At 50.4% G+C, this 23,379-nt stretch overlaps 1 protein-coding gene across 4 annotated transcripts in view; it reads left to right on the forward strand.

Annotated features, from left to right (window-relative positions):
• The window catches only part of LOC134905706 (THAP domain-containing protein 3-like), a 116,325-nt gene that overhangs the window by 1,169 nt on the left and 91,777 nt on the right, over positions 1 to 23,379 (forward strand). The window contains exon 2 of one of the 4 annotated variants that reach the window (XM_063914654.1): positions 421 to 585. The exons of the other annotated variants lie outside the window; for them this stretch is intronic. The gene's annotated coding sequence lies outside the window, so the exon portion shown is untranslated. The remainder of the gene's footprint in view (positions 1 to 420; positions 586 to 23,379) is intronic. 4 annotated transcript variants of the gene reach the window in all.

The raw sequence follows: 23,379 nt of genomic DNA on the forward strand, positions 1-23,379 counted from the left end.
CTTGTGTGCTGCAGGGCTGATGCGATATGTCTGTGAACGACGGCGTTCACAGACATATTGTTGGTACGTACACACTACTGGCCGACGGAACAGCAATATATCGGCCGTTCAATAGAAGTGTGTACCCAGCATTAGAGTAAGGAGCTGTATGTGCCAGATGCAAACAAATATTCATATGAATGAAAGTGTTTGTGTGTGCACATGTGGTCCTAAAAAACATAATTGACTCAAAAAGAAGTAGCTCACATCCAATTCCGCATTAACCCCAATAATTGTTAAACAAACCAATATCTGCATTTATGTTGTCTACCTGGTGTTTACCTATTTTATATATGGCCAGTGCTTAGGAGCAGGATCCGGATAATAGGTCGACATGAGTTTATTTGTTTTTTAAAATTTATATGATTTTTTTTTTTTTAGACTTTACCAGCCACGTGAACTACAATTCGGAACAGTAACCTGTACCAAGCAGAGCAGAGTAAGGCTCCTTGCCTGAAGCTCGCTCGTCATGCGAGGGGACACTGTGCGTTAATTGGGGTCCATGTGCTGGAAGGGAAATTTTGACACCAAAAAAACATCAAAAAAGTAATTTTGACCTTTTCATGTGTCAACCATTTCCATGTTGACCTTTTGACCATGTCAACCTTGTGCTTGTCGACCTTCTGACTGTCGACCCTTTAATCCATAATCCTGAGGAGCACTGTGGTTGCATTATTAACCAGTGATGATAATTATATTTCTCATATGTCCGAGAGGATGCTGGGAACACATCAAGAACCATGGGGTATAGACGGGATCCGCAGGAGACATGGGCACTTTAAGACTTTCAAATGGTGTGACCTGGCTCCTCCCTCTATGTCCCTCCTCTGGACTCCAGTTTAGAATCTGTGCCCAGGCAGACTGGATGCACACTGAGGAGCTCTACTGGGTTTCTCGGCAAAGACTTATGTTAGGTTTTTTATTTTCAGGGAGAACTGCTGGCAACAGACTCCCTTCTTCGTGGGACTGAGGGGAGAGAAGCATACCTACTTCTGTGAGTTTAAAGGCTCTGCTTCTTTGGCTACAGGACACCATTAGCTCCTGAGGGTTTGGAACACTAGGTACGCCTAGGGGTTCATTCCCAGAGCCCGCCGTCACCCCCCCTTGCAGAGCCAGAAGTCAGAAGACAAGTGAGTAGAAGAAGATCAGAAGACTTCAGTGACGGCTTTGAGGTACCGCACAGCGATCGCAAGCTGCGCGCCATGCTCCCACACACAGCGGCACTACTAATTCCGGACCCCCGCCAGTATAAATATTTTAAAGAATAGCGGGGCTGAAGCGCGCCATTAAGGGGGCGGGGCTTAGCCCTCACAGCTCACATCAGCGCCATTTTCTCTCAGAGCTGTGGAGACGCTGGTCCTTCCTCACACTACTGTACATATAACAGGGTGAAAAACGGGGGGGGGGGGGGGTCACAGTTGATTTGGTGCAATATAAGTTAATTATAAAAGCGCTACAGGTCTGAGGCATTATATAAGGGTTTCAGAACCGGGATTGAGCGCTGGGTTGTGAGCTGGCAAACTCCCTCTGTGTCTCCCTGACAGACTTTACTGTGGGTATGTCCCCTATAGCCCAGTGTAATATCGGTGGGTGTTTGGTACACGTGTGTCGGCATGGCTGAGGCTGAGTACTCTTCCCACAAAGTCGGCACCGCTGACTCCTGATGGTACTTGGTACGTGTGTGTCAACATGTCGGTAGATAAATGTTTTTCCCAAGAAAAAACTATATGGGGGACACAGACGTGTGTGGGTGGCGCTGTCGGCACCACCAATATCTGACTGGGTAAAAATTTGCATGATAATGTGATGCATAAGGGCTATATGTGTGTGTGTGTGTGTGTGTGTGTGTGTGTGTGTGTGTGTGTGTGTGTGTGTGTATGTATGTATATATGTGTATATATATATATATATATATATATATATATATATATATATATATATATATATATATAATGTATATGTGTGTAAGGTTGCATAAATCTGTGTCACAGACGTAAAAATATCTATGGAGGATGTCATGTTCATAGCTATATTTCCCTCAGACCCCCTCGGGGTCGTAAAAAAGGTTATTTTGCCCAGTTGCTACTCCCTGATATCGACACGGATACTGTTTCCTATGTCGACCGTAATGTTTCCTGATTAGATCCAAAAAAAACAAAACTACAGCATTCAGTACATGAAGAATGTATTAACGTCACTAAGGACCCTGCTGTTCCTGACAAAAGGGTATATCTATTTCTCGTAGTCCGTAGAGGATGCTGGGGACTCCGTAAGGACCATGGGGAATAGACGGGCTCCGCAGGAGATAGGGCACTTTAAGAAAGAATTTAGGTTCTGGTGTGCACTGGCTCCTCCCTCTATGCCCCTCCTCCAGACCTCAGTTTGATACTGTGCCCAGACGAGCTGGGTGCTTTTCAGTGAGCTCTCCTGAGTTTGCTGAGAGAAAGTATAAAAGTGTCCCCCGGCTGTGGCATTATGTACCTGGCTAGTGGAGCCCGGTACTGGTTTCAAAAATACGGGGGACCCCTACGCTTTTTGTCCCCCGTATTTTTGGAACCAGGACCAGGCGCAGAGCCCGGTGCTGGTTGATTAAATATGGGGGAACCCCTGTCATTTTTTACCCCGTATTTTTTCAACCAGGACCGGCTCAAAGAGCCCGAGGCTGGTTGTGCTTAGGAGGGGGGACCCCACGCAATTTTTTTCAGATTTTTTAAGACTTTAATCAACTTTTTAAGGTACACAATGAAGCCCTGCACGGATCTCACAGATCCGGCCGGGATTCCTTGTGTTTTGTCAGGCAGTGTTTTACTCATCACTCCCGTAAAACACTGCCTGATATTACGAATCACATCGACATCGGAAAAAACGATTGTGCAAAACTCGGCAGCTTAGTGAATGATCGTATCAGGATTCAAAAAGTTGCAGTAAAATGCACCCGATACCATTCGAGTTCAAACACCCTTCAAAACGGCCAAAACACGAATCTTTGTAAATATACCCCATTGTTCCAGATTGGCCACGAAGGACTTGGTATCCAGATCTGCAAGAAATGCTCACAGAGGACCCGTGGCCTCTTCCTCTAAGACAGGACTTGTTGCAACAGGGGCCCTGTCTGTTCCAAGACTTACCGCGGCTGCGTTTGACGGCATGGCGGTTGAACGCCGGATCCTAGCAGAGAGGCATTCCGGATGAGATCATTCCTTCGCTGATAAAGGCTAGGAAGGACGTGACAGCTCAACATTATCACCGTATATGGCGAAAATATGTTGCTTGGTGTGAGGCCAGGAATGCTCCTACGGAGGAATTCCAGCTGGGCCGTTTCCTTCACTTCCTACAGTCCGGAGTGAATTTGGGCCTAAAATTGGGTTCCATTAAGGTCCAGATTTCGGCCCTATCCATTTTCTTTCAAAAGGAGTTGGCTTCTCTACCTGAAGTTCAGACGTTTGTAAAGGGAGTGCTGCATATTCAGCCCCCTTTTGTGCCTCCAGTGGCACCTTGGGATCTTAACGTGGTGTTGAGTTTCCTGAAATCCCACTGGTTTGAACCACTTAAAACGGTGGAGTTGAAATATCTCACGTGGAAGGTGGTCATGCTATTAGCCTTGGCTTCGGCTAGGCGTGTGTCAGAGTTGGCGGCTTTGTCACATAAAAGCCCCTATCTGGTTTTCCATGCGGATAGAGCAGAATTGCGGACCCGTCCACAGTTTCTGCCGAAAGTGGTTTCATCCTTTCATATAAACCAACCTATTGTGGTGCCTGTGGCTACTACTGACTTGGAGGATTCCGAGTTACTTGATGTGGTCAGGGCTTTGAAGGTTTATGTAGCCAGAACGGCTAGGGTCAGGAAAACAGAGTCTTTGTTTATCCTGTATGCTTCCAACAAGCTTGGTGCTCCTGCTTCAAAGCAAACTATTGCTCGCTGGATCTGTAACACGATTCAGCAGGCTCATTCTGCGGCTGGATTGCCGCTGCCAAAATCAATTAAGGCCCATTCCACTAGGAAGGTGGGCTCTTCTTGGGCGGCTGCCCGAGGGGTCTCGGCATTACAGCTTTGCCGAGCGGCTACTTGGTCAGGTTCAAACACTTTTGCAAAGTTCTACAAGTTTGATACCCTGGCTGAGGAGGACCTTGTGTTTGCTCAATCGGTGCTGCAGAGTCATCCGCGCACTCCCGCCCGTTTGGGAGCTTTGGTATAATCCCCATGGTCCTTACGGAGTCCCCAGCATCCTCTAGGACGTTAGAGAAAATAAGATTTTACTTACCAGTAAATCTAATTCTCGTAGTCCGTAGTGGATGTTGGGCGCCCGTCCCAAGTGCGGACTTCTTCTGCAATACTTGTATATAGTTATTGCTTCAATAAGGGTTAAGTTATGGTTGCATCAGGGTTTGACCTGATGCTCTGTTATTTGTCATAACTGGTTGTTATCACATGTTATACGGTGTGATTGGTGTGGCTGGTATGAATCTTGCCCTGGATTACCAAAATCCTTTCCTTGTACTGTCAGCTCTTCTGGGCACAGTTTCTCTAACTGAGGTCTGGAGGAGGGGCATAGAGGGAGGAGCCAGTGCACACCAGAAACTAAATTCTTTCTTAAAGTGCCCATGTCTCCTGCGGAGCCTGTCTATCCCCATGGTCCTTACGGAGTCCCCAGCATCCACTACGGACGTCACCAGAGCGTCTACCGCTACCGCCTGAGGGTCTCTTGACCTGGCGCAATACCTCTTTAGCTTTTTGTTGAGACGGGACGCCATCATGTCTATTTGAGGCAGTCCCCACCGATCCACGATCTGTGCGAAGACTTCTTGATGAAGTCCCCACTCTCCCGGATGCAGGTCGTGCCTGCTGAGGAAGTCCGCCTCCCAGTTGTCCACCCCCGGGATGAACACTGCTGATAGTGCGCTTACATGGCCTTCCGCCCAGCGCAGAATCCTGGTCGCTTCTGCCATGGCCACTCTGCTCCTTGTGCCGCCTTGGCGGTTTACGTGAGCCACTGCCGTGATATTGTCGGACTGAATAAGAACCGGTTTGTTCTGAAGCCATTCCTCCGCCTGGCATAGGGCATTGTAAATGGCCCTTAACTCCAGGACACTGATGTGGAGACAAGTCTCTAGGCTCGACCAGAGACCTTGGAAATTTCTTCCCAGTGCGACAGCCCCCCAACCTCGGAGGCTCGCGTCCGTGGTCACCAGGATCCAGTCCTGAATGCCGAACCTGCGACCCTCTAGGAGGTGAGCACTGTGCAGCCACCACAGGAGAGATACCCTGGCCCTGGGAGACAGGGTGATCCGTTTCTGCATATGTAGGTGGGACCCGGACCATTTGTCCAATAGGTCCCATTGGAAAGTCCTCGCATGGAACCTGCCGAAGGGGATGGCCTCGTATGAAGCCACTATCTTCCCCAGAACCTTTGTGCAATGATGCACCGAAACCTTTTTTGGCTTTAAAAGGTTCCTGACCAGGGCTATGAGCTCCTGAGCCTTCTCCACCGGAAGAAAAACTCTTTTTTGGTCTGTGTCTAGAATCGGGCCCAAAAAGGTCAGACGCGTTGCAGGTACTAGCTGGGATTTCGGTAAATTGAGAATCCAGCCGTGCTTCTGCAACGTCTGCACGGACAGAGACACGCTGTCCAGCAACTTCTCCCGAGATCTCGCCTTTATAAGGAGATCGTCCAAGTACGGGATAATTGTGACTCCCTGCTTGCGCAGGAGCACCATCATTTCCGCCATTACCTTGGTGAAAATTCTCAGGGCTGTGGAAAGACCAAACGGCAACGTCTGAAATTGGTAGTGACAGTCCTGTACTGCAAATCTCAGAAACGCCTGGTGAGGGGGGAAAATCGGAACATGAAGGTACGCATCCTTTATGTCCAGGGACACCATCCAATCCCCTCCCTCCAGGCTGGCGATGACCATTCTGAGTGATACCATTTTGAACTTGAACCTCTTCAAGTACAGGTTCAGGGATTTTAGATTTAGAATGGGTCTGACCGAACCGTCCGGTTTCGGTACCACAAACAGGGATGAATAATAACCCTCTCCTTGCTGGAGATGAGGAACCGTGAATATCACCTGTTGAATGTACAATTTGTGAATTGCCGCTGACACTAGCTCCCTCTCTGACGGGGAAGCCGGCAGAGCCGATTTGAAAAACCGGCGAGGGGGCATGTCTTCGAATTCCAGTCTGTATCCCTGGGAAACAATCTCTATTGCCCAGGGATCCACCTGTGATTGAACCCAAACGTGGCTGAAAAGACTAAGACGTGCCCTCACTTGATCTGACCCCCCCCAGAAAGCCCCAGCGTCATGCTGTGGACTTTGCGGAAGTAGGGGAGGACTTCTGCTCCTGGGAACTAGCTGAGTGCAGCTTTTTTCCCTTGCCTTTACCTCTGGCAACGAAGGACGATCCTCGTACCTTCTTGTTTTTATTAGAACGAAAGGACTGCATTTGATAATGTGGTACCTTCTTAGAATGCTGCGGGGGAACATAAGGTAAAAAATTCGATTTACCAGCCGTAGCAGTAGAGACTAGGTCCGAGAGGCCTTCTCCAAACGGGATCAGTACTAAATGCCGCCGGTCGGAATCCCGGCGGTCGAAATACCGACGCCGGAATCCCGACCACACAATCCCGACAGGGGTGGCGAGCGGAACGCAGCCCCTTGCGGGCTCGCTTCGCTCGCCACGCTGCGGGCACGGTGCCTCGCTACGCTCGGCACACTATTATATTCTCCCTCTATGGGTGTCGTGGACACCCACGGAGGGAGAATATGTCCTCCCCCTTGTAAGGCAATGACTCCATATGCCGCTTTGAGTCAGCGTCTCCCGTCCACTGTCGGGTCCACAAGAGCCGCCTAGCAGAAATAGACATAGCGTTTATTCTAGAGCTTAGTAAACAAATGTCTCTCTGAGCATCCCTCATATATACAAGGCAGCATCTCTGATATGCTCCATGGTCATTAGAATGGTATCCCTATCTAAGGTGTCCATCTCCGTAGATAAGGAGTCTGCCCATGCCACGACAGCACTACACCCCCAGGCCGACGCCCATGGCCGGCCCAACTATAGTTCCTGAATGTGTGTAAATGTGCTTGGTAATTTCCTGCTTGCGATCAGCAGGATCCTTGAGGGAAGCAGTATCCGGAGAAGGCAGTGCCACCTTCTTGGATAAGCGTGTCAGCGCCTTGTCTACTTTAGGCACAGATTCCCATCGTATCCGATCCTTCTGTGGAAAAGGATACGCCATGAGAATCCTTTTGGGAACATGGAGTCTCCTATCCGGAGATTCCCAAGCCTTTTCGCATAATTCACTTAGCTCAAATGAGGACGGAAACGTGACCTCAGGCTTTTTCCCTTTATACATGTGAACCCTCGTGTCAGGGACAGGGGGTTCCTCCGTGATATGCAAAACCTCTTTTATGGCAATAATTATGTACCTAATACCTTTTGCCACCTTCGGCTGTAATTTTGCATCCTCATAGTCGACACTAGAGTCAGTATCTGTGTCGGTATCTGTGTCAGCGACCTGGGATATTGGGCGCTTTTGAGACCCTGAAGGTCCTGGCACCACAGGGACAGGCACGGACTGGCTACCTGACTGATCCCTAGCTTCAGCCTTGTCTAATCTTTTATGCAGGAGATTTACATTTGCATTCAAGACATTCAGCATATCCACCCAGTCCGGTGTCGGTGTTGCCGACGGCGACCTGACATTCAAGCACTCCCCCTCCACATTAAGCGAGCCTTCCTCATCAAACATGTCGACACACACGTACCGACACACTGCACACACCCAGGGAAACTTTTTCTGAAGACAGTATCCCCTGAAAAGCCCTTTGGAGAGACAGAGAGAGAGTATGCCAGCACACACCCCAGCGCAACAACCTGGAGACCAACACAGAATGCTTTTCCCCAGCAGCGCTATATTATACTTTATTCCGCCAATTATGTGCCCCCCCCCCCCCTCTCTTTTTAAACTCCCTTCACCGTGTGTAAGCAGGGGAGAGTCCGGGGAGCTTCCTCTCAGCGTTCTGTGGAGAGAGAAATGGTGCTGGTGAGTGCTGAGGGAGAAGCCCGCCCCCTCGGCGGCGGGCTTCTGTCCCGCTCAAAATCGTGTAAAATGGCGGGGGCTCAATTATATACATGTACAGTGCCCAGCTGTACATGTATATACCTTTCTCTAACGTCCTAGTGGATGCTGGGAACTCCGTAAGGACCATGGGGAATAGCGGGCTCCGAAGGAGGCTGGGCACTCTAGAAAGATCTTAGACTACCTGGTGTGCACTGGCTCCTCCCACTATGACCCTCCTCCAAGCCTCAGTTAGATTTCGTGCCCGGCCGAGGTTGGATGCACACTAGGGGCTCTCCTGAGCTCTTAGAAAGTTATAGTCTTAGAATTTGTTATTTTCAGTGAGACCTGCTGGCAACAGGCTCACTGCAGCGAGGGACTAAGGGGAGAAGAAGCGAACTCGCCTGCTTGCAGCCGGATTGGGCTTCTTAGGCTACTGGACACCATTAGCTCCAGAGGGATCGACCGCAGGCCCAGCCTTGATGTTCGGTCCCGGAGCCGCGCCGCCGTCCCCCTTACAGAGCCAGAAGCAAGAAGATGGTCCGGAAAATCGGCGGCATGAAGACTCTGTCTTCACCAAGGTAGCGCACAGCACTGCAGCTGTGCGCCATTGCTCCTCTCACACACTTCACACTCCGGTCACTGAGGGTGCAGGGCGCTGGGGGGGGCGCCCTGAGGCCGCAATAAAAACACCTTGGCTGGCTAAAATACCTCAATATATGGCCCCAGGGGCTATATATGAGGTAAATACCCCTGCCAGAATTCCATAAAAAACGGGAGAATAGGCCGCGAAAAAGGGGCGGAGCCTATCTCCTCAGCACACTGGCGCCATTTTTCCCTCACAGCTCGGCTGGAAGGAAGCTCCCTGGCTCTTCCCTGCAATTCTACAGTACAGTAAGAGGGAAAAGAGAGGGGGGGGGGCATTAAAATTGGCACTGTATACAGTATATTATATAAAAAGCAGCTATTAGGGACATAACTCAGTTAGTCCCTGTGTATATATATAGCGCTCTGGTGTGTGCTGGCATACTCTTACTCTGTCCCCCCAAGGGGCTTTTGTGGGTCCTGTCCTCGTTTAGAGCATTCCCTGTGTGTCTGCGGTGTGTCGGTACGGCTGTGTCGACATGTTGAATGAGGAGGCTTATATGGTGACAGAACAGAGGCCGATATATGTGATGTCGCCCCCTGTGGGGCCGACACCAGAGTGGATGGATAGGTGAAAGGTATTAACCGACAGTGTCAACTCCTTACATAAAAGGGTGGATGACGTAACAGCTGTGGGACAGCCGGCTTCGCAGCCCGCGCCTGCCCAGGCGTCTCAAAGGCCATCAGGGGCTCAAAAACGCCCGCTCTCTCAGATGGCAGACACAGATGTCGACACGGAGTCTGACTCCAGTGTCGACAAGGTGGAGACATATACACAATCCACTAGGAACATCCGTGACGTGATCCCGGCAATAAAAAATGTGTTATACATTTCTGACTTTAACCCAAGCACTTCTAAAAATGGGTTTTAGGTTTGGGGAGAAAAAACAGGCAGTGTTTTGTTCCCCCATCAGATGAATAAATGAAGTGTGTGAAAGCGTGGGTTCCCCCGTTAAGAAACTGGTAATTTATAAAAAGTTACTGATGGCGTACCCTTTCCCGCCAGGTGGATAAGTTACGCTGGGAGATATCCCCTAGTGTGGATAAGGCGCTCACACGTTTGTCAAAAAAGGTGGCACTGCCGTCTTAGGATACGGCCACTTTAATAGGTACCTGTTGATAAAAAACAGGAGGCTATCCTGAAGTCTGTATTTACACACTCAGGTACTAGACTGAGACCTGCAGATAGTGCTGCTGCAGCGTGGTCGGTGACCCTGTCAAACAGGGATACTAGTTGGCAAACATAAAAACATATTAAAGACGTCATCTTATATATGGGGGATGCACAGAGGGATATTTTGCCGGCTGGCATCCAAAATAAATGTAATGTCCATTCTGTCAGGAGGGTATTAGAGACCTGTCACTGGACAGGTGATGCTGACTTAAAAAGCGCATAGAGAGCCTTATAAGGGTGAGGAATTATTTGGGGATGGTCTCTGGGACCTCGTATCCACAGCAACTGCTGGGAAGAAGTAATTTTACCTCAGGTTTCCTCACAGACAAAGGTACAGTCCTTTCGGCTTCAGGAACAAATGGCGCTTCCTTTCTGTACAGAGACAAGGGTAGAGGGAAAAAAGCTGCACCAGTCAGCCTGTTCCCAGAATCAAGATTCTTCCCCCGCCTCCTGTGAGGCCACACCATGACGCGGGTGCTCCACAGGTGTAGCCAGGTACGGTGGGGGGCCGTCTCAAAAATTTCAGCAATTAGTGGGCTCGCTCACAGGTGGATCCCTGTTTCTTTCAAGTAGTATTTCAGGGGTACAAGCTGGAATTCGAGATGTCTCCCCCCAGCCGTTTCCTAAAATATGCCTTGCTGACAACTCCCTCAGGCAGGGAGGCTGTGCTAGAGGCAATTAATAAGCGGTATTCCCAGCAGGTAATACTCAAGGTGCCCCTACTTCAACAAGGACGGGGTTACTATTCCACACGGGTTGGGGTACCGAAACCGCATGGTTCGGTGTGACCCATTTTATATTTAAAATCCTTGAACACAAAAATTCAAGTTCAAGATGGAATCGCTCAGGGCGGTTATTCCAAGCCTGGACGAGGGGGATTACATGGTATCCTGGGACATCAAGGATGCTTACCTGCATGTCCCCATTTACCATCCTCGCCAGGAGTACCTCAGATTTGTGGTACAGGATTACCATTACCAAGTCCAGACACTGCCGTTTGGACTGTACATGGCACCGAGGGTGTTTTATCAAGGTAATGGCCGAAATGTTGATACTCCTTCAAAAAAAGGGAGTTGTAATTATCCCGTACTTGGACAATCTCGTTATAAGGGCGAGGTCCAAGGAGCAGTTGGTAGTCGGGGTAGCACTATTTTGGAAAGTGCTACAACAGCATGGTTGGATTCTAAACAGTCCAAAGTCACAGCTGGTTCCTATGACACGTCTACTGTTCCTGGGGATGGTTCTGGACATAAACCAGAAATAGTGTTTCTCCCGGAGGAGAAAGCCAAGGAGTTGTCATCTCTAGTCAGAGACCTCCTGAAGCCAAAATAGGTAGCGGTGCATCATTGCACGCGAGTCCTGGGAAAAATGGTAGCTTCCTACGAAGCAATCCCATTAGGCAGGTTCCATACAAGAACTTTTCAGAGGGACCTGTTGGACAAGTGGTCCGGATCGCATCTTCCGATGCATAGGCTGATAACCCTGTCTCCAAGGACCAGGGTATCTCTACTGTGGTGGCTGCAGAGTGCCCATCTTCAAGAGGGCCGCAGGTTCGGCATACAGGACTAGGTCCTAGTGACCATGGATTCCAGCCTTTGAGGCTGGGAGGCAGTCACACAGGGAAGAAATTTCCAGGGACTTTGGTCAAGTCAGGTTATTTCCCTACACATAAATATTCTGGACCTGAGGGCCATTTACAATGCCCTGAGGCCGGCAAGGCCTGTGCTTCAAAACCAGCCGGTACTGATCCAATCAGACAACATCACGGCAGTCGCCCATGTAAACCAACAGGGCGGCACAAGAAGCAGGATGGCGATGGCAGAAGCCACAAGGATTCTCCGATAGGCAGAAAATCATGTGTTAGCACTGTCAGCAGTGTTCATTCCCGGAGTGGACAACTGGGAAGCAGATCTTCTCAACAGACACGACCTCCACCCGGGAGAATGGGGACTTCCTCCAGAAGTCTTCCAATAGGATTGTACACCATTGGGAAAGGCCACAGGTGGACATGATGGCGTCCCGCCTCAACAAAAAGCTATAAAAGATATTGCACCGGGTCAAGGGACCCTCAGGCGATAGCTATGGACGCTCTGGTAACACCGTGGGTGTACCAGTCGGTTTATGTGTTCTCCCCTCTGCCTCTCATACCAAAGGTACTGAGAATAATAAGAAGGCGAGGAGTAAGAACGATACTCGTGGATGGCCAAGAAGAGCTTGGTACCCAGAACTTCAAGAATTTATATCAGAGGACCCATGGCCTCTGCCACTCAGACAGGACCTGCGGCAGCAGGGGCCCTGTCTGTTCCAAGACTTACCGCGGCTGCGTTTGTCGGCATGGCGGTTGAACGCCGGATCCTGAAGGAAAAGGGCATTCCGGAGGAAGTCATTCCTACGCTTACTAAAGCCAGGAAAGAGGTTACAGCAACTCATTATCACCGCATATGGCGAAAATATGTTGCATGGTGTGAGGCCGAAAGGGCCCCAACAGAGGAATTTCAACTAGGTCGATTTCTGCATTTCCTGCAAGCAGGAGTGACTATGGGCCTTAAATTGGGTTCCATTAAGGTACAGATCTCGGCTCTGTCGATTTTCTTTCAAAAAGAACTAGCTTCAGTACCTGAAGTTCAGACATTTATAAAAGGAGTGCTGCAGAGTCAGCCCCCGTTTGTGCCTCCTGTGGTACCTTGGGATCTCAACGTGGTGTTGAGTTTCTTAAAATCACATTGGTTTGAACCACTAAAAACCGTGGATCTGAAATATCTCACGTGGAAGGTGGTTATGTTATTGGCCTTGGCTTCTGCCAGGCGAGTATCAAAGTTGGCGGCTTTGTCTTGTAAAAGCCCTTATTTGATTTTCCATATGGATAGGGCAGAATTGAGGACTCGTCCCCAGTTTCTCCCAAAGGTGGTGTCAGCGTTTCACCTGAACCAGCCTATTGTGGTGCCTAGGCTACTAGGGACTTGGAGGACTCCAAGTTGCTAGACGTTGTCAGGGCACTGAAAATATATGTTTCCAGAACGGCTAGAGTCAGAAAATCTGACTCGCTGTTTATCCTATATGCACCTAACAAGCTGGGTGCTCCTGCTTCTAAGCAGACTATTGCTCGTTGGATTTGTAGTACAATTCAGCTTGCACATACTGTGGCAGGCCTGCCACAGCCAAAATCTGTCAATGCCCATTCCACAAGGAAGGTGGGCTCATCTTGGGCGGCTGCCCGAGGGGTCTCGGCTTTACAACTTTGCCGAGCAGCTACTTGGTCAGGGGCAAACACGTTTGCAAAATTCTACAAATTTGATACCCTGGCTGAGGAGGACCTGGAGTTCTCTCATTCAGTGCTGCAGAGTCATCCGCACTCTCCCGCCCGTTTGGGAGCTTTGGTATAATCCCCATGGTCCTTACGGAGTTCCCAGCATCCACTAGGACGTTAGAGAAAATAAGAATTTACTCACCGGTAATTCTATTTCTCGTAGTCCGTAGTGGATGCTGGGCGCCCATCCCAAGTGCGGTTTATCTGCAATACTTGTACATAGTTATTGTTAACTAAATCGGGTTATTGTTGAGCCATCTGTTGAGAGGCTCTATTGTTTCATACTGTTAACTGTGTTTCATATCACGAGTTGTACGGTGTGATTGGTGTGGCTGGTATGAGTCTTACCCGGGATTCAAAATCCTTCCTTATTGTGTACGCTCGTCCGGGCACAGTACCTAACTGAGGCTTGGAGGAGGGTCATAGTGGGAGGAGCCAGTGCACACCAGGTAGTCTAAGATCTTTCTAGAGTGCCCAGCCTCCTTCGGAGCCCGCTATTCCCCATGGTCCTTACGGAGTTCCCAGCATCCACTACGGACTACGAGAAATAGAATTACCGGTGAGTAAATTCTTATTATTTGCCATCTAAGAGGTGTTATTATTGCTGCCCAGGGCGCCCCCCCCCTGCGCCCTGCACCCATACAGTGACCGGAGTGTGTGAGGTGATGTGGAGCAATGACGCACAGCTGCAGTGCTGTGCGTTACCTCTGTGAAGCTGAAGGCTTCTGCCGCCTGAGACGTCTTCTTGCTTCTGTTCTTCTGGCTCTGTGAGGAGAACGGCGGCGTGGCTCCGGGGGTGGACGCCCAGGACGAACCTGTGTTCACCCCCTCTGAAGCTAATGGTGTCCAGTAGCCGATGAAGCAGATCCTATCAGTTAAGTAGGTCTGCCCCTTTCTCCTCAGTCCCTCGATGCAGGGAGCCTGTTGCCAGCAGTGCTCCCTGTGAAAAAGTAAAAATCCAAACAAAAATGCTTTCTGTAGCAAAGAACTCAAGAGAGCTCCCTGCAGTGCGCCCTTCATCCTCTGGGCACAGTGTAATACTAACTGAGGTCTGGAGGAGGGACATAGAGGGAGGAGCCAGTGCACACCCAGAATCCAAAGCTTTCTTAAAGTGCCCTATCTCCTGCGGAGCCCGTCTATTCCCCATGGTCCTTACGGAGTCCCCAGCATCCTCTAGGACGTTACAGAAATTTCTCCTTCATCCACTAGGGGCCACTGGAGCGCAGTTACAATGGGGAAATAGTAGGCAGTAATTGGGAGCTGGCACTTTAAAAATTCCAACACTGTGGCTAGCTCCTCCCCTACTATCTCCCCTCCAAGCCAGTCTTTAATTTGTGCCCAAGGGAGCTGGTTCACTTGGGTCTTCTCTGAAGAAATTTTTTTTTTTAAAATCTTACTTACATCCACAGACTGGCAGCTTTGCCACTGCCAGTCTGCACCGTGGGAGGCTCCCGGCGGGGTCCCATCGCAGCTGCGTGCGGCTCGGGATGGGCCCTGGCTGAAGGAGACAATAAGCTCTCTGGAGTCGGCCGGACACCGCTGCGTGCGGCGCGTGTCGGGGCCGCTCCGTCGGCAGAAGATACCGGCAGCACGGCAATGGTAAGTATACGTGGCCGGACACCGCTGCGTGCGGCGCGTGTCACGGTCACTTTACCACATTATGCTGAAAGCCCCCCAGCCCCCCCTTCCTTCCCCTCCTTCCCTCCCTTCCCACACTCGCTACAAATTTGAGTTAGGAGGTGACACGGGGCTTGGGCAGCTCTGGCTATGCACTTTATTTATTACTGCATGGGGGAGGGACACAGCACTCAGACGGCTTTTCTCCCGTCCGCCCCCCTTCCTGCTCGGATCCCCGCTCAGCGCGGCTCACAGAGCCGCTACGGGGATCCTTCAAAGCGCGCAGAGCAAGTTCAAATTTGGCGCCTTTGTGGAAGGGGGCGGAGCTTAGTCACGCTCTGCTCCGCCGGAAACGGCGCACGCTGGCGGCCACTTCCTATTCACAGCGCGGGACGGAGAAGCGCAACGGAGGGAGCCTGTACAGTGAGACAGTTACAGTGGGGACAGGGGGCACGGGGGGCATAAAATCCTTAGTACAGCCTGTCACTGCACATTATAGGGCAGGATAGATCGGGCTGCTGTGGCTGCATTTTCCCTACTCTCTTCCCCTCCCTCCACTTCTGCTTATTGCTGTTTCCTGTGGGGGAGGGTCACAGTGGTTGGTGCTGCCATGGCCAATAAAGGCTCCAGGGCAACACAAAAACAGGTTCATATTGTATGTGAGGAGTCAGAGCCATCTGCTCAGCCCTCCTCAGAACCCCAGAGCGCCCCTGCATGGACGACACAACTCTCAGAAGTTATGTCTTTGCTGACTAGGGAACTGAAAGCCTCTCGGGAAGATAGAGAGGCGGCCCGGTTCCGACAGCTTGTCCCGGTACCGGAGCCAGAACCTGCATGGGCGGTCTCTTTGGCAAAGTCCGTAGAAGGGCTCTCTAGGGCTGTAATCCCTTCCCAAGCCCGTCCTTTAGTCCCTCTCAACAGGCTTCTAAAAAGAGATTGCTAGCCTCTGTGTTACAGGACTTGGACGATGATATGCCTCAATTAGATGAGGCGGGGTTAGATGTACAGATGTTAGATGTTGATATACAGGATGTTAGATGTTAGATGTTGATGTTAGATGTTGATGTTAGATGTTAGATGTTGATATACAGGATACTGATGACGATCAGGTATACGGGGACTCTGAACCAGTAGCTCAGGGTATAGAGGCTCTTATTACTGCTATTCGTTCAGTATTACAGGTGGAGGACACAGAGCAGGATGCCTTACGCCCTTCAAGGTTTGGCACCAACCAATGCCTGCCGGTGACTTTTCCAGTTTCGGAGGAGCTGGATGCGCTCATCACGGCAGCCTGGAAGCATCCAGACGCAAAATTTCAGGTATCAAGAAAACTGTTGTCTTCCTATCCTTTTCCAGCAGATAGCAGGAAACGTTATGAGACCTCTCCGATTGTGGATCCTTCGGTGTCTCATCTGTCCAAAAAGACGGTCCTACCGGTTCCGGCGGCAACTTCGCTTAAGGAGGCGTCCGATCGGAAGTTGGAATCCACCTTGAAGACTATTTACTCGGCGGCGGGGGTATTGCATCGCCCGGCGCAGGTAGGTTGTTGGGTCAACAAGGCGATCGAAGCTTGGGCGGAGCAATTGTCCGCTGGAATTCGTGACGAATTGCCGGCGGATCAGTTGATACAGTGGGCGGAACACATCCGTGAATCAGCCCTTTATCTCTGCGAAGCGTCCAAGGACATATGTATACTCGGAGCTAGGATTTCCGCTTTAGCAATTGCGGCCCGCAGAGCTCTCTGGCTCCGGCAGTGGCAAGCGGATACGGAATCCAAAAGGGCAGCAGAGGCGTTGCCCTTTACGGGTGAGGTTCTATTTGGTAAGGATCTGGATGCCTGGATCTCTCAGGCCACCGGTGGTAAGTCGACTTATCTTCCCTCGGCTGCTCCAGCCACTCGCAGGCCATATAGGGGTCCCTCCTTTCGATCCTTTCGTGCCCCTTCCAGGTTTCGAGGCCAGGGGAGGAACTTCTACCTTCCGTGGCCATAGAGGTATAGGCAGCGGCAGGGGTAGAGGTTCCGCAGCCTCAGCCCACTCAGAGGGTAAGTCCTCTACCACTACCACCGCATGACGGGCTCCCCTCCCACCTGGGAGATCACAGAGTGGGAGCTCGTCTGTGGGAATTCAAGGAGATCTGGGTACAGTCCTGTCCAGACGCTTGGGTCCGGGATCTAATCACTTGCGGTTACAAGCTCGATTTTCAGGAACAACCGCCCCAGCGTTTTTTTTACCACGGGTTTGCCAGTTTCCAACAACCGAAGAAGTGCCTTGCAGGCAGCGGTCCAGAAGCTTCTATCCGCAAGGGTGGTGATCCCTGTTCCCTCTCATCATCGGAAACAGGGCTATTACTCAAGCCTGTTTCTCGTACCGAAGCCGGACGGCTCGGTCAGGCCAATCCTGAACTTGAAGGATCTCAATCCACATTTGAGAGTATTCAAGTTCAAGATGGAGTCCCTCCAGTCTGTTATTGCGGGGTTGGAAAGAAACGAGTTTCTGGCATCCTTAGATATCAAGGATGCATACTTACATGTTCCCATTTGGCCTCCTCACCAGGCTTTTCTCCGGTTTGCAATACAGGACACTCATTTCCAGTTCCAGGCCCTTCCTTTCGGTCTCTCTTCGGCTCCCAGAGTGTTCACAAAGGTCATGGCGGTCATGATGGCCCTGCTTCGGAAGCAGGGTGTGACGATTGTTCCCTATCTGGACGATTTGCTAATAAAAGCAAGCTCGACAGAATTGTTGCTTCGGAATATCCGGCTGACGCAGGACCTTCTGCTTCGACACGGGTGGATCCTGAATTTCCCGAAGTATAAATTGTGCCCCTCGCAACGGCTGTTGTTTCTGGGGATGATTCTCGACACGGTCCGTCAGAAGGTTTTCCTTCCTCAGGACAAGATCCTGTCTCTGCAGACACTGGTAAGGTCGGTTCTTCGACACCGTCGGGTGTCAGTGTATCTGTGCATTCGCCTTCTGGGAAAAATGGTAGCAGCGTTCGAAGCTCTTCCGTACGGTCGCTTCCACTCTCGACCGTTTCAACTGTGTCTTCTACATCAGTGGTCAGGATCTCATCTGTTCCTTCATCAAAGGGTGACGCTATCTCCAAAGGCCCGGTCGTCGCTTCTCTGGTGGCTCCAGTCGACGCATCTGTTGGAAGGAAGGCGGTTCGGGGTATGGGATTGGACTCTCCTCACCACGGACGCCAGTCTGCGAGGCTGGGGGGCAGTGACCCTGGAACATCGGTTTCAGGGGCGCTGGTCAATACACGAATCCGCTCTCCCCATAAACATTCTCGAACTAAGGGCGGTGTACAATGCTCTGCTTCAGGCGCATCACCTACTCCGCGGTCGAGCAGTCAGAGTTCAGTCCGACAACGCCACGACGGTGGCGTACATCAACCGTCAGGGCGGCACTCACCGCCGAGCAGCGATGAGGGAGGTCACCAACATCCTCCTCTGGGCAGAAAGGTATGCTCTGTCCTTCTCGGCGATATTCATTCCGGGAGTGGACAATTGGGAAGCCGACTATCTCAGCCGGCAGGACATGCACCCGGGAGAATGGTCACTACATCCCCAGGTGTTTTGGCAACTGGTCCGCCGGTGGGGAAAACCACAGATCGACCTCATGGCGTCCCGCCTGAACCATCAGTTGCCTCTTTATTACTCACGGACGAGGGATCCGGCCGCAGCGGGTGTGGATGCTCTCACGGCTCCTTGGAATTTCCAGTTCGTTTACCTCTTTCCTCCTTTCCCACTGTTGCCGCGGGTTCTGCAGCGCATCAAGAGAGAAGACGCTCTGGTCCTCCTGGTGGCTCCGGATTGGCCACGCAGGGTTTGGTACTCCACCCTGCACCTGTTGTCAGTAGCCGAGCCTTGGCCCCTGCCACTACGAGACGATCTTTTACAACAGGGTCCTTTTCTTTATCCAGACTTACGCAGGCTACGTTTGACGGCGTGGCTGTTGAAAAAGCCATCTTGAAAAGGAAGGGGATTCCTCGTACGGTTATACCTACTATGCTTCAGGCTAGAAAGTCAGTCACATCTTCTCACTACTACCGCATTTGGAAGGCTTATGTAGCCTGGTGTGAACATCGAGAATTTTCTCCTTCTTCTGTGTTTTGCTTAGCCCGCCTTCTCCGATTTTTGCAGGCAGGTTTTTCAGCAGGCTTACGACTGGGTTCGCTAAAAGTGCAGGTCTCTGCTCTTTCGGTTTTCTTCCCGAAAAAGTTAGCCCTGATGCCGGAAGTTCAGACGTTCTTTCAGGGAGTTCTTCGAATACAGCCTCCCTTCCGCTCTCCGACAGCACCGTGGGACCTCAATCTGGTCCTCTCCTTTCTGCAGTCCTCATTGTTTGAGCCCCTGGAATCAGTGGAGATCAAATATCTCACTTGGAAGGTGGTTCTTCTCCTGGCACTGGCTTCAGCTAGACGAGTGTCGGAACTTGGGGCTCTCTCTTGTAGGTCTCCTTACCTGGTGTTTCATACGGATAGGGCTGAGCTTCGTACTCGTATGTCTTTTCTACCTAAGGTGGTGTCTGATTTTCACATCAATCAGCCGCTTTTGGTCCCGGCCCTCTCGGGGGACTCTCCGGATTCGAGATCATTGGACGTTGTCAGGGCGCTCAGGATCTATGTGGATAGGACTTCAGCTATTCGAAAGTCAGATTCCTTATTTGTTCTCTACGATGCTGCTCGCCGGGGTTGGCCGGCTTCTAAGCAGACTTTGTCTCGATGGATTCGACTGACCATCAGACAAGCTTATTTGGCAGCTTCTCGGGAACCTCCATCTTCAATTTCGGCGCACTCTACGCGCTCTGTGGGACCTTCGTGGGCGGCTGCCCGGGGGGTCTCCATCACTACTTTATGTCGGGCGGCTACTTGGTCGGGCCGACATACGTTTGTCAAATTCTACAAGTTTGACACGTTTGCGGCCTCTGCATCGCAGTTTGGCCGAGCGGTTTTACAGGACTCTCAGCGCTCTCCCACCCGTTTTGGGAGCTCTGGGACGTCCCCATTGTAACTGCGCTCCAGTGGCCCCTAGTGGATGAAGGAGAAATCAGGATTTTGGTACTTACCGATAAATCCCTTTCTCCGATTCCACAGGGGCCACTGGACGCCCACCCAGCGCTGTTTCCTCCAATTTTGTTTTTGGCTTACCGGGTTTGCAGATCACTATGTGACTGTTTGTTTGGTTCAGTTTAACCTTTTGGTTACGTTAAGTTCCAGATTTGTTTTTGTGTTATCCTGGTTTACATGGCGGAGTTGACCTCCTCTACCTTCAAGTTTGTTTGTTTGTTACAGCTCTCCTCGGGCACAGTTTTACGTAGACTGGCTTGGAGGGGAGATAGTAGGGGAGGAGCTAGCCACAGTGTTGGAATTTTTAAAGTGCCAGCTCCCAATTACTGCCTACTATTTCCCCATTGTAACTGCGCTCCAGTGGCCCCTGTGGAATCGGAGAAAGGGATTTATCGGTAAGTACCAAAATCCTGATATATAATGTGTGTGTATACAATTATAATTATAATAATTATAATGTGTGTACAATTATAATGGAAGCTGAGGTAACGTTCCTCCTTCTCATGTGCTGAGCGCTCTGTTTGCAAAAGTCTGGGTCAGCCCTGACAAGATGGTTTCAAATCCTCAAAAGGATTCCGATTGTTTATTCTTTTCCCGCCGCAGATAGAATAAAATGTGAGTCACCCCCTGTACTGCACGGGGCCCTGTCACAAAGCCAGCGGATCGTATGCAGGAGGCTACGTTATATTCTAGTTATGTGTCCACGCGTGCGTTAGTTAGACCTGCCATTACATACGCATGGGGGAGTAGTAGTATTCAAAAATGGTCGGTTACCTTGTCATCCGATATAGATACCCTGGGGAGAGATGGGATACTCCTTACGTTGGGTCATATCAAGGACACTGCAGCATACTTTCGTGCGACTGCAAGGGATATAGGACTCTTGGGTTCGCGGGCCAATTCCATGGCGGTCTCGGCTAGGAGGCTGTTGTGGATTCACCAATGGAATGCTGATGCTGACTCCGAGAAGAAATGGAGTCTCTTCCCTATGAAGGTGAAGCCTGGTTTGGTGACGGCCTAGTTAATTCGATCTCGGCAGATGCTGCTGGTAAGTTTACCTTCTTGCCCTATGTTCCACTGGATGATGACGCATCATTGTCGGATGCAGTCATTTCGGCACAATAGATACAGATTTCTCTCTTTTTCTTGGCAGGTGGAGGTAGGAGAAAAGGGAAGAGGTCAGCAGCCTCTTCCAGATCACAGGAGCAGAAATCATCCTCTGTTTCTGCCACATCCACCGCATGATGCTGGGACTCTCTTGCGGGAGCCCACACAGGTGGGGATATGTCTAAAACTTCAGTCAGTCCTGGAACGGACTTGGACCCGTGGGTTTTAAGAATAGTGTCCCAAGGGTGCATACTGGAGTTTCCAGACGTTTCCCCTCACCGATTATTCAAATCGGCCTTACCGATTCTCCTCCGGACAGGGAGGTAGTATGCGACGCAATACAAGGGTTGTGTCGGGATCAGGTCATTGTCCTGGTTTCCCCTGTCACAATAGGGAGAAGGCTGTTGTTCAAGCCTCTGGGTGCTACCGAAACAAGACGGATCTGTCAAACCGATCCTAAATCTGAAATCCCTCAATTTCTACTTAAAGAAATTCAAATCCAAGATGGAATCTCCCAGGGCAGTGATCTCCAATCTGGAAAAAGGATAAAGGAGGTCTAATTACGGTTTTTCCTCCGCATTAGGATTACCTGAGGTTTGCAGTTCAGGATTGTCATTACCAATTTCACCAGGGTGATGGCGGTAATGATGGTTCTCCTTCGCTAGTAAGTAGTCACAATTATCCCGTGCTGGGACGGTCTCCTGATAACGGCGAGATCAAGAAATCAGTTGGTGCAAAATGTTGCACTCTCCCTGATAGTTCTTCAACAACATGGTTGGCTCATGAACTTGCCAGAACCACTGTCGATCCCAACGACACGGTTGTCGGTTTTGTGAATAATATTGGATACAGAACTACAGATAGTTTTTTGTTTTTTTCTTCCAGTGGAAAAGGCTCTGGAGATCCAGAGTCTGGTCAGACCAGCAAGAGTGTCAATCCATCAATACATTCGGTTGCTGGAAAAGATGGTTGCGGCCTAAGAGGCCATTCAGTTGGCAGGTGTTCTAGTGGGACCTGTTGGACAAGGGGTCCGGCTCCCGCCTACATATACACCGGAGGATAATCCTGTCTTCCAAGACCAGAATCTCACTCCTGGGGTGGCTGCGCAGTTCTCACCTCCTAGAGGGGCGCAGTTCGGTATCCAGCACTGGATCCTAATGACCACGGATGCATGTCTCCGAGGCTGGGGAGCAGTCACACAGGGGGAAAAACTTCCAAGGAAGATGGTCAAGTTAGGAAACTTGTCACCACATAAACTGTCTAGAGTTAAGGGCCGTTTACAACGGTTTTCTACAAACAAAACACAGCAGTAATGGCAGAAGCCACAAGGATTTTCCGCTGGGCGGAAAAAAACATACAAGCGCTCTGTCAGCGAGGTTCGTTCCAAGAGTGGACAACTGGGAAGCAGACTTCCTCAGCAGACACTATCTCCATCCAGGAGAATGGAGCCTCCATCAAGAGGTTTTCACAGAAGTGACAAGTCATTGGGGAATTCCTCAAATAGACATGATGGCGTCTCGTCTCAACAAGAAGCTTCAGAGATATTGTTCCAGGTCGAAAGACCCTCAAGCAATAGCAGGGGTCGCCCTAGTGACACCGTGGGTGTTTCGGTCGGTGTACGTGTTCCCTCCGCTTTCACTCATTCCAAAAGTGATAAAGATCATAAGAAGAACAAAGGTTCAAGCTATCCTCATTGTTCCAGATTGGCCAAGGAGGGCTTAGTATCCAGATCTTCAGGAATTACTCATAGGAGATCCCTGGCCTCTTCCTCTGAGGGAGGATCTGTTATAGTAGGGGCCGTGCGTGTTCCAAGACTTACCGCAACTTCGTTTGACGGCTTGGAGGTTGAACGCCGGATCCTAGCCCGAAGGGGTATTCCCAAGGAAGTCATCCCTACTCTTATTCAGGCCAGAAAAGGAGTAACGTCTAAACATTACCACCGTATCTGGAGAAAATAAGTGTCTTGGTGTGAATCCAAAAAAGGTCCTACGGAAGAATTTCAGTTAGGACGTTTTCTCCATTTTCTACAAGCCAGTGTGGATGCGGGCCTAAAGTTGGGCTCAATTAAAAGTTAAACTTTCGGCTTTATCAGTTTTCTTCCAAAACCAATTTGCCTCACTTCCAGAAGTTCAGACCGTCGTGAAAGGCGTATTGCACATCCAACCTCCTTTTGTGCCCCCTGTGGCAGGCACCATGGGATCTTAACGTGGTGTTGCAGTTCCTTCAATCTCATTGGTTTGAACCTTTACAGGAGGTAGAGTTGAAATTCTTTACTTGGAAAGTGGTCATGCTGTTGGCTTTGGCATCCGCACGGCAGGTGTCTGAATTGGCGGCCTTGTCTCACAAGAGCCCTTA

Source organism: Pseudophryne corroboree, chromosome 1 (assembly GCF_028390025.1).
Source record: "Pseudophryne corroboree isolate aPseCor3 chromosome 1, aPseCor3.hap2, whole genome shotgun sequence".
In the NCBI taxonomy this organism is placed as follows: Eukaryota; Metazoa; Chordata; class Amphibia; order Anura; family Myobatrachidae; genus Pseudophryne; species Pseudophryne corroboree.